A 12,397-nucleotide genomic window follows, 5' to 3' on the forward strand; every position below is an offset into this window, starting at 1 on the left:
CTATGGAGCGAATGCAGGCTCCCTGGCTTCAGCGATAGCAAGGCAAAGCCTCCGAAGCCTGCGCTCCGGAGGCTTTGCGTTGCTTCCGCTGAAGCCAGGAGAGTCTGCTCTTTGAGGCTGGCGATGGGGAAAGCAGCGCTTCCCCCATCGCCAGCCCCAGAGATTGGGGGGCAGCGGGAAGGCGTGCGACGCCTTCCCACTACTCTCCAACCCGGGTTTGAGGCTGGCAGTGGGGAAAGCAGCGCTTCCCCCATCGCCAGCCCCAGAGATTGGGGGGCAGCGGGAAGGCGTGCGACGCCTTCCCACTACTCTCCAACCCGGGTTTGAGGCTGGCGGTGGGGAAAGCAGCGCTTCCCCCATCGCCAGCCCCAGAGATTGGGGGGCAGTGGGAAGGCAGCGATGCCTTCCCGCTACTCTCCAACCCGGGTTTGAGGCTGGCGGTGGGGAAAGCAGCGCTTCCCCCATCGCCAGCCCCAGAGATTGGGGGGCAGCGGGAAGGCAGCGATGCCTTCCCGCTACTCTCCAACCTGGGTTTGAGGCTGGCGGTGGGGAAAGCAGCGCTTCCCCCATCGCCAGCCCGAGAGATTGGGGGGCAGCGGGAAGGCAGCGATGCTTTCCCGCTACTCTCCAACCCGGGTTTGAGGCTGGCGGTGGGGAAAGCAGTGCTTCCCCCATCGCCAGCCCCAGAGATTGGGGGGCAGCGGGAAGGCAGCGATGCCTTCCCGCTACTCTCCAACCCGGGTTTGAGGCTGGCGGTGGGGAAAGCAGCGCTTCCCCCATCGCCAGCCCCAGAGATTGGGGGGCAGCGGGAAGGCAGCGATGCTTTCCCGCTACTCTCCAACCCGGGTTTGAGGCTGGCGGTGGGGAAAGCAGTGCTTCCCCCATCGCCAGCCCCAGAGATTGGGGGGCAGCGGGAAGGCGTGCAACGCCTTCCCGCTACTCTCCAACCCTCCTGTGGGCTTTTGGGGGAGATGGGGAAATTCCCCCACCTCCCGCAAAAGCAGGCAAAAGCCGCGCGCTCTTTAAAGGGGCTCCGTGGCTTCTGCTGGCTTTTCTAGGAGGTGGGGGAATTCCCCCACCTCGCAGAAAAGCCTGCAAGAGCCGTGCAGCCTTTAAAGAGCGCACAGCTCTTGGGGGCTTTTCCCCAAGGAGGGAGAAGGGACTGACTGGCCGAGTCCGTCCCTTCTCCCTCCTGTGGGCTTTTGCGGGAGATGGGGGAATTCCCCCACCTCCCGCAAAAGCAGGCAAAAGCCGTGCGCTCTTTAAGGGAGCTCCACGGCTTTGCTGGCTTTTCTAGGAATTCCCCCACCTCCTAGAAAAGCCCGCAGGAGCCGCGCAGCCTTTAAAGAGCGAGCGGTTCTTGGGGGCTTTTCCCCAAGGAGGGAGAAGGGACTGACGGGCCGTTTCAGTCCCTTCTCCCTCCTGGTCGAAAAGCCCGCAGGAGTCACGCGGGGCTCCTGTGGGCTTTTGCGGGAGGTGGGGGAATTCTGCCACCTCCTGCAAAAGCAGGGAGAAGGTCTTGGAGTAGCGCACAGGCTGCGTGCAGCCTGTCCACTGCTCCGAGAGCTGCGGGGGGGGGGGGAATCATATTTTTTCCTTGATTTCCCCCCCTGAAAACTAGGTGCGTCCTATGGTCCGGTGCGTCCAATCGTGCGAAAAATACGGTAATGTGTGCAAATATGCATATACTAGAGAACAGGGAGCATAAAGATACATAGATCTGTAAAAAAATCAAAAAATCAAAAAATGTATTTTATATTAGAGGGAAATTGTTTGATGTGCCACACATGTTAGGCAAAAATTCAGTGCAAAAAAATTTAGGATAATTTTGCGCTAAAATGCTGATGGTTTTTTACAAAGACCATATACAATGGTACCTCGGGTTACAGACGCTTCAGGTTACAGACTCCGCTAACCCAGAAATTGTACCTTGGGTTAAGAACTTTGCTTCAGGATGAGAACAGAAATTGTGCGGTGGCGGCACAGCAGCAGCAGGAGGCCCCATTAGCTAAAGTGGTACCTCAGGTTAAGAACAGTTTCAGGTTAAGAACGGCCCTCTAGAACGAATTACTGTAAGTTCTTAAGCCAAGGTACCACTGTATATGTGTGTGTGTGTGTGTGTGTGTGTGTGTGTGTGTGTGTGTGTATGTATATGTGTATCTATCTATTATCTATCTCTATCTCTATCTCTATCTCTATCTCTATCATCTCTATCTCTATCTCTATCTCTATCTCTATCTCTATCTCTATCTCTATCTCTATCTCTATCTCTATCTCTATCTCTCTCTGACTTGTAAATATGGAGAACTGAATTTAAAAAACAAGCAACAGAAAGAAACCAAAACTGAAAAATTCAACCATCTCGAAGTTTCTATTAGCCTGAAAGGAGACGCTGGCAAATCTACAACTAAGTGGACAGGAATTTTTCCATGCCATCACATACTGTGCACCTGATTCCCAGTTGCGTGATCTAGTAGTTAGATGTATGCTCACAATGCTGATTTTTATTTTTTTTTAAATCCCACTCATCTGCCATTTAGGAGGGGAAATGTGAGGGAGGATAGAGTCCCCCATGTGCGCCCTACCTTCCAGGTAGCTTATAGAATCGTAGAATTGAAGAGCTGGAAGGAACCCCAAGGTTCCAAGCATTCCAAGTCCTGCAATGCAGGATCACAGCTAACAGACGTGGGTATGTTCTCAAGGCAATTCCCTGGTTCATCATACATCCCACCTTAAAGTGTTACTGGAAGCACATCAAGAAGCTAACTTATGGACTGGCTGCTCCACATCAGTATTGCTAGGAGAGATGCGTCGGCAAGTGTGGTTGACAGGGCTGGCTTCTGGCTTTGCTCTTAATTTCCTCCATGTTAACCCACCATACTCTTTCTTTTCTTTTGCGTGTTGAGGTCCCCAAGCCACCCCAAATAACTCACACATCACAAGGAATTTTTGTTTAAGGTTTTTGGCATAATTTTTGGCCACAACTTTATTAAAATACAAAAAAATGTGAGTGGTTGCTTAGGCATTGGTTGCGACTATCTGCCCCCAGTGGGGACAGACTGACATTTCGCAACCCTGCGAAAGTCAGAAAAGGGGAATACATTTTGGGGATAGCGATGGAGCAGGGAACCTGCCCTCAGCCCTCCCCAAATGCAACCAGGGGCTCTTGCGTGGCCCTAGCTACTTGACAGGGTTCGAACAAAAGCAATGGTGAGCCCCTGTATTCCTTTAACGGAATACCCTTGCAGCAGCAGCATTAGAGGGGCAGGCACAGCCAATCCATGCCCCTCAACCAACCAAACCATAAACCAATGCCTAACCGCAACCTTACAAGTTGTGACAATTTGCTACGCAGTAGGCAAAAACCAAATGGCACCAGCCAATAAGCCAAATGGACAAAATTCCTACTGGGCCCCTGCCCCAAGAGCAGATGACCCCATGACAGGCATAGCAAGGTGAATGCAAACAACCCTAAATATGGGGGCGGGCAGGCAATCCGATGCACGGAGAGAATAGAGGAAGCTCTACGCTTTGTGCAGGGAGTTTTAACATTTCTGGCTGTCACTCACAGAATGGCAACATTAACTTCATCCCAACAACAAGGGAAGCCCAATCACAACAGTGGCCAATGATCAATTAGCCCGCCCCACAACTTTGGAGTGTCTTGTCGGCCCCCACCGCAACACGTGCTCTCCATGAAGGAGAACACGCTTTGTCTGATATTTAAGTCTTAGGTTGCATTCAGGTTTTTTGGTTTTTTATAAATCACTTTTTGATTAACAGTACTGTATATGCACGATCTCATTCTGATGGGATGTAATGAATCTAGCAGCTCCATTGCCTTGTATGCTTATGGGGAGCTTGAGTTTCTCACTGGTTTAGCTCAAGAGGAGGAATAGTAGAGAATTCGCAAGATCAGAAAAGCTTTCTTTCAGCATCCATATCTTTGGCAAGCTTCTCCAATCCCAAAGTTCCTGCAAAGATCTCACACTGTTTATCTTATGATAATAAGTTATTAACTGGAGACCTGCCTCTAAAGATTTTCACTGGCTTAGTCAAATAAATATGAGAAATTCAGCTTCCTCCTTCCCCACCACTTCTTCGACTTCCAGCTTCCAGTCCCCTATCTTGAAAACTCCCTTATACAAACAGCAATTTTGGTGAGATCATTCTCTCAAGCAGATAGAATATATGTAAACATTCCATGGTATCACAGAAGCCTACCTATGCCAATACTCAAGATAGCTAGCCTTCTGAACCCATTCTTGAGAATTCTAGATTTTGGGGGTATATTATTCTATGTAATTTGGGACCTAATGGATGCTGAACAGAGACTAGTACCTTCTGATGGGAGGCATCAGAACTCTAAGCCAAACAGGATTTGAGAAGATCCTTCAAGAGCCAAGGGCAGTGGCTTAATATTTTGCAGAATGCCTGTTATCTAGGGTGTCCACTTATACATTGCAATAAAGGGGATAAGAGGACACCAATCCGCATAAAAACATGCACATAGTGACATGTAAACTAAGAAATAATTTCTATAGCAAATAAAAACATCATGGTGGAGAAGAATGTTGGCAGGTGACAAGTCCATTTGATCACCAGGTGCTGAAGGACTTCAAGGCTTCTCTTTTCCTTTCTTATGACTCTTTCAACTGGGAATGGACTGGACAACGCTTCAAAGAGTTGTCTCCTTCAAACAAAGGATTGCCCTCTGTACAGCAGAGCTCCTTACTTCTGTCTCACTCAAAACCAGCACTCAAAGAATCAATTAATTAGCACATGATTTCTTTTATTGTATATAACATAAATATTATGGATTGTATCCAATGCTAGTCCTACTCAGAGAAAAACCACTGAAATCAATGAACATGACTAAGGAAGCAATCTTATGCTTAAGAAACTGGTGTAAAGTTAAGCGGGTGGCAGTTAAGGTGGAGTAGAGTTACACCCTATCCAAACCCCATTCAGCAGTGGGGCTGCTACTGCTCAGCCTTGACTTGGCAGAGAAACTGGCCCAAGGTCACCCAGTGAGCTTCATGGCCAAGTGGGGATTGGACTCCTAGTCTCCCAGGTCTTAGCTGGGCACCCTAACCACTTACACCATGCTAGCTAACTGTACACCACACTGTTATGATTGTGTTCAGCCTCTGGCATCTCCAGAAAAGGCTGGGAATGTCCGCTCTCTGAAATCCTGGAGAGTCACTGTAGATAACACCAAGCTAGATGGGCCAATGGACTGACACAGTATAATGCAGCTCCCTATATTCCTAAAAATGGTTGTGGGGAGAATTACGGTCTACACTGCATGGTCCATTCTGCTTGCTGGATCACAGCATTGTGCAGGCCCAAACATGTCGCAAAGTCTTCATTTTGTATTGGTGCACACGGTGGTTGTTCCATCTGTGCAATCCTCTCATCTTTATATTTCATTTGTCACCCTCGTGACTCACCTGCCCAAGCCATTATAAACCCTTGTTTCTCATTATGTACTATCTCAAAGATCTGATCTCAGTACTCTGCTAACCTTATGAAGAATGTTATCTGGATCATCTTGAGGCTTCATTGTTTAAACATCTCCTGTCTAGTTCAGTTGCCTGCAGCTTAACTTCCTTCACGTATCCATGCCAAATGCTTCTGCTGAGATGATCCATCTGAATAATCAGTGCATGCTTCCTGCCACTCGGCTCTTACTCTCAAGCTCTCTGCAGTTCAGCTCTCCTGGTGGGTCATGGCTCAGTGGCAGTGTGTGCCAAAGGTTCCAGGTTCAATCCCCCAGCATCTCCATGTAGGGCTGGGAGCAAACCCTGTCTGAAATCCTGGAGATCCACTGCCCGTCAGTGTAGACAATACTAGGCTAGATGGACCAGTGGTCCAAGCTGGTATGAGGCAACTTCCATTGACGGTAGGCTGCCTGGACAGGTGCTTTGGTGAAGCCTCACAAGAATTGAGGCAGCTTCTCTGCTGTGTCTGCAATAAATAGCAACTGTCACTGCTACTGGGTACATGAGTGATGGGCCTTGCCTCTTCTTAAGTGGCAAAATGGCTTGGGCCAGTCCTGGTGTTGTTGAGTGCATGTTGTGTAAAGTAAGTCGATAGATAGATAGATAGATAGATAGATAGATAGATGATAGATAATTTATTTATAGCCCACCCATCTGGCTGGGTTTCCCCAGCCACTCTAGGCAGCTTCCAACAAAAGATTAAAAATACATTAAAACATCAGTCATTAAAAACTTCCCTAAACAGGGCTGCCTTCAGATGTCTTCTAAATGTCATATAGTTGTTTATTTCTTTGACATCTGTTGGGAGGGCGTTCTACAGGGTGGGTGCCACTACTGAGAAGGCCCTCTGCCTGGTTCCCTGTAACTTCGCTTCTCACAGTGAGGGAACCGCCAGAAGGCCCTTGGCACTGGACCTCAGTGTCCAGGCAGAACGATGGGGGTGAGACGCTCCTTCAGTTTACCCTGGAAGATAGTCCCACTGAATTCAATAGAAATGACTTCCAAGCAAACACTGGAAATTGTAGCCTTAGTTCTCCCAATGACCAAATATGTTTAAATCCCAGTCTTCTCCTTCTCCTTCCATATTGCTCATGTTAAATCACAATCTGATCATGGTTAGTCGATGAGAAGAGATTCTAATCTATATGTTGCTGGAAAGATGTAGAAGTAAGGGTGGAGTATCAGCTGCATTATCTCAGCATTTAGGATGCTCGCTGAGGCTTTCACTTAGCCCTAACTTGACAAAGCCGTAGTTCTATTATTATATGAAGAGCCCATTGCTCAATGTGCTCTGTCACTACAAGCTCACGAGCCACAGTAGGAGTGCCACTGAAGCTAAGCTGGAACAACAAACAAAAAGTATTGTTGGGAGTTTGCTGTTTGACTTCAGGAAGTTGTGTTGCTATGGTGGTGGTGGTGGTTGTTTTTTGCATGACATGACTTTGGATGGCTGTCGTAACTTTGACACGAAAGAATCTTCATGTTCTTTTACGGCTGTGGATGTTCCCTGAATGAGCAATTCGCTTGCAGGTATGGAGGTCCGAGATAAGCTCGTGGCAAACTGCGTGTGAGAGAAAGAGTTGTTTAGCAGCTTCTGAACAGGGAGAAAGAGGAGTGTGGGTGGGCGGAGAGAGCTGTGAATTAGCTGAACGCACCTTGCTAGTGCAGAGTTTCTCTGTGACAATCTGATGCAGGATAGCTGATATGTTGCCTTGTAGGGTTAGGGCTCCACTTGTTATGTCCTTGTGAATCTGGAAGTGAGAATGCTATATATGCCTTGTTCTCACTCATCCAAATGAACTAACTCCAATAACACTGCCCCAGAACTTCTTGCTGCTAAGGGCAGGGGTCAGAAACCTTTTTCAGCCATAGGCCAGTCCAGTGTCCCTCAGACCATGTGGTGGGCCGGACTATATATTTTTTTGGGGGGGGGGAATAAATGAATTCCCATGCCCCACAAATAACCGAGAGATGCATTTTAAATAAAAGCACACATTCTACTCATGTAAAAACACGCTGATTCCCGGACCATCTGTGGACCGGATTGAGAAGGAAATTGGGCCGCATCCGGCCCACGGGCCTTAGGTTGCCTACCCCTGGCTAAGGGGAACTAGGGAGCATGAAACAATAAGGAAACATCTAAAATCTGAAACATGAAGGTCAGTTTTTGAACTCCATTTAATCATAACTGGAAATGCAACCCAGACAGGTTTGTGAAAAGAGAGTCCACGTTAGCACTGTGTTGTGCATGCTACTGCAGTGATGACGAGAAAGAGCTGCGACTGGAACATTTGCTAGTGTTCATGCAATGGCTAAATCCATGCTTACACTACTGTAAGGCTACCAGATGTCCCTGTTTCCCGGGGACAGTCCCCAGATTTGCAAATCAGTCCACTGCCAAAATCCATCTATTTAAGTAGGAAGTTGAAAAGTGTCCCCGGATTCATTGGAAAAAATCTGGTAACCTTATTCTACTGGCCTCCACATGATTAATATGATTAATAGTGTGATCCTATACATATCATCTCAGAAATAAACCCCATGAGTTCAACTTACTTCGAAATAAATGAGTTAGAATTGTGGCTTAAAAATATATGTAAGAGAGTACCCATAACTTGGTAAACAAGGTTCTTTTTCTTTTCATGGCTCCAGTTAATCTCATAATGAAGTGTAAGCTTTTGGAGCCCACTCATCAGGGTGCATGAGCTGTGATGGAGGGATGGATAGATAATCTATCAACTGATAACTCTTCAAGCACTGACTTGGAGCTTTTCGTTGATTAGGCAGGATATAAATCTTGTTAAAGAAAGATAAGGAAACAGATAATCCATCAACTAATGATATTTCATGCATCTGAAGGTCCAGTTTCCGTGACAATGTGTCCAGCTTTGCAGAGGACAGGTCTCAAAGGGCTGTCCTTTATTTGAAGGAGTTCTCTGTTTGAAGGCCTGGCTGGTTCAAATCCACCATAAATATACAGAACCTTAAGGGGCAATGCCAAGAGCTTGGCATTGCCCCTCAGCGGTCAGCATGTGGAGGGACAACAGACTGAGCAGGTACAAAGGTCACTTGGTCACTGATTTCCCCCCTATGCTGAGATGTGTTTCCATTTAAATGATAGTTATTGCTTCTGAATTTGAATTTGTACATAGAAGTGAGCACATGTAAATGGTATGCAAATCTGAATCCCGAAGCATATTCTCTTTTAAAAAATAATGCTAGCATCTCCAGTGCAACTTTTAGTGATGCTAGCATCTCCAGCCTCTGGAAAGAATGGTAGTGTTGGTGTTCAGCACGCCACATGTTTTTACATGTTACATGGCAACAAGACCAAGATTGCCACTGAGTGCACACTCAATAGGACACAACAACCACTTCTGGCTCTCTGGCTAGTGTGCATAAATGACAGTAATGTAAAACTGTTGTGAATTGTCATTGCTGTATATTGTTGATATTGTTTATTTATGATATAAATACTTCTATAAATAAATAAAATGTAACACATGAAGTCGTTGAGTCTTTCCTGGTACTTTTGTTTGGGTTGGTTGGTTTCCAAACTCACACAAAATTGTTTGTGGCTGCAAAACTATCCGTGCTTACCTGAGAGTAAAGCCCACTGATCAAAGTGATACTTTTTCTGAGTAAACTCATGGACTGCAGTGTGTGTGTTCATTTTAATGAAGCAATTTACGAAGCAAAAACTGTTCCTTTAAAACGAAGTTTTCATGACTCTAAAACAGAAGTTTCTGAGTTATGGAAAAAGCCATGCTGGCAGATTTTGGGGGCTTAATTTCCTCATAACAATAGATTTAACAGAAAACACATTTTCAGTGTAATAGTAGACATAAAAGAAGCAATATGCATTTGGAAATCAAGGCCCAAAAGGCAGTGTTTGTTTATATGAACATCTAATATCTTTTGCTTATATTATAGGCTTTCTTCAAAAGTATAAATTAAAGTAATTTAGCTTGGTAAATCACAATATAACTTCCAGTATTAAAAAAAATGTACCAAAGAAAATGTACATTTTGAAGCTTGGGAGTTGCTCTGTGAAATTCACGCCATATAATTGCACAGAGCAAATTTGGCTCCGAATATGCCCGGGGCCATTAATGTGTGGTGTTTAAAAATAGGGGGAAATCTATTAAGTATTTCTGAAATGAATGGAGGTTTGTTCTTAAGAAAGCGTGCACCATTGACATGAATGCTGGTTGTATAGTGCAAGTGCCTGTCAGAATGAATTATGTGCATCTGTAGGGTTACCCAAGGCTATAGTTCCTCTTTCTATCATGCTACGCATTCTCAGATTTCAGGAAGTTCTGCAGTGACAGAGCTGCAACCATGTCTTTGCCAAGGCATAGACCTGTACTACAAACACAATAGCCAGCTTCCATTCCACGGGCTCACAGCTCTGGACCCAATCAGGAAGACATTTTGCCATATTCTCCCAGCACAGATTCTGTTAGGAAATACTTCACAGCCCAAATAGGCCTTCCCTGACCTGGTACCTCCAAATGTTTTAGACTAAAGCTCCCATTGCCCCTGACCATTGGTAGTCCTGGCTGGGGCCAATGGGAGTCACAGACCAAAACATCTGGAGACGAACCACTTGGTGAAGGTTTGCCCAAAGCTTCCCCTAAATCAGGGTACGTGTTTCACTGTGCAGGCCTTGGAGCAATAGGAGATTGATACTAGGAAGAAGCAGACATATAGGCAGGTAGGGACTGACTTCCTCTTGGGTACCACCTGTGTCCCTAAATAGGTATGGCTGAATGCCACAACTGTGTACTTGCTCTGTAGCTTTGGAAATTCCCTTCAGATGCCCACTTGCTCCACTTTCCTGTGTTAGCAGCAGGGCTTCCTTTCAGCCGGAACTTAGTTCCAGCACCTCTCAGGTGGGTGCCATTGCCATTATAAGAGAACAAGGTGAGTTCCGGCACCTCTTTTTCTAGAAAAATAACACTGGTTAGCAGTCAACTGAATAACACAGATGGAGTCCAGAGAGAAAAGAAACTGATAAAACTTTACTGGGTAAACTGAACAAGAACAATGTGAAACTTGAGGAGGGAAAAAAGAGGGATTTTGTCTTTCTGAAGCCAGACCTTGTTCCTAGTAGGAGGACATTTAGCAGCTAAACAGACAGGGTGAAAATCCCTCAGAACTACATAGTCAAACAGAGCACAAGTTGCCTCAGGAAAGATCATGCTTTTCTGAGCACCTCCCCCACTCTTGGTTGGCTGACTGTCAACAGAATTAACCCTCAGGTTACTAACTGAATGATCCTTTCTGTTGTTCTTCCAACATTCTGGAATTTGTGTTTATGTGTTGAGCTGGGATTAGCATCTAAGATTTGGAGGAAAAAACAAGATTCAAGCTCTGTTGTGGAGCACATGCTTTGCATTCATGGAGGTCCCAGGTTTAATCTGTTTCTAGTCAGAGTAAACAATACCAGGCTAGATGGATACAGAGTCTGATCCAATATAAGGCACTTTCCTCTGTACCTAACCAACAGTATGAGTCAATTTATAAATCTTGGGAAAAGGATAATCTCTCCAACAAGATGTCTCTAAAAACGATTCTCTCATCATTGGTGACACATTTCTGGATTGAACTAAGGGAACTTTCAGCATAATTGTTTAGCACTGTCTCCATCATAGTTCCTCCATACTCTGAATTGGACTGAATACTCCTTTAAAAATACGAAATAAAAGGTTTTTGAGGAAATGTTACATCATCAGTTGATAGTGCTCAATTGAAATTCATTTGGAAATGGGGAATTGTATGCTTGCTGACAAGGCTTTCTCCATCTTCTCCAAATGGCTGGCCACATGAATGAAGTGGAAAATAACAATAATAATTTATTCCTTCTTGCATATGGTGATTTTATTAAGACAACCCGTTTGGTGCCTTGGTAATCTGCCTTTAGGAGGTGGCTGAAAATGTCTCTGGTCATTTTTTAAACAACAACAATCAATTGCTCTCTCATTTTAATGAGGCAGAAAAATGTCATAGTTTAACTATCTTCAACTCTATAACTATCACACACTGCTTAGAAGAGATGTTTATTCTACACAAGTATATTCTACACAAGTATACAAAAAGGGAGCCATTTTGAAATTGCTTCAACTTAGTCTGGTGTCCATGTGCCAACTTCAAGGCTCCCTGATCTCTCTCCTTTCCTTCTTTACCTTTAAACCATCCTTGGACCACATTCACACCACCTGTTTAAAGTACTATGATACCATTTTGAACCATCTTGGCTTCCCAAAAAGAATCCTGGGAGCTGTAGTTTGCAAATGGTGTTGGGAGTTCTTAGGAGACTCCCGTTTTCACCACAGAGCTACAGCTCTTAGAGTGGTTTAAGAACCCCTCTTTCCAGGAAACTCTGGGAATTGTTGCTCTTTGAGGAGAATAAGGGTCTCCGAACACCTCTTGACACCTTTAACAAACTACACTTTGGAGCAAGCCATGATTGTTTAAAATCCTTTAAATGAATGGCATGAATGTGGCCTTCAACTGGACTCAAAGAGAGAATGTGAACAAATTGCCTGCAATGAGAGACCTGTTTTCTGATAGCCCTTCAGTTAGAGGACTCCTTCAAGTAAAGGATTGTCATGTTTGGCATATGGCCGCCCTACTTGGAATATTGGTACCAGCACGGAGACTCGAAACTCAGTAAGATTATCAAGTACTTGGCAAGAAACAGTATGTGACTGGTGTGCTGTATTTCTCTTTGTTAGCCATAAACTGACCTGACCTGCCTTGATTCAAGAATATTGACTGCATGAGACTGCAGGGCATTCTGCAACAGGTCTAGGAACTTAAAATAACAGCAGTCTGCATTGCATATCTGGGCTTGCTTCATAGCAATTGTCTCTATGTAGGAAATGCCG

This window comes from Podarcis filfolensis (assembly GCF_964270895.1).
Source record: "Podarcis filfolensis genome assembly, chromosome: 7".
Classification (NCBI taxonomy): Eukaryota; Metazoa; Chordata; class Lepidosauria; order Squamata; family Lacertidae; genus Podarcis; species Podarcis filfolensis.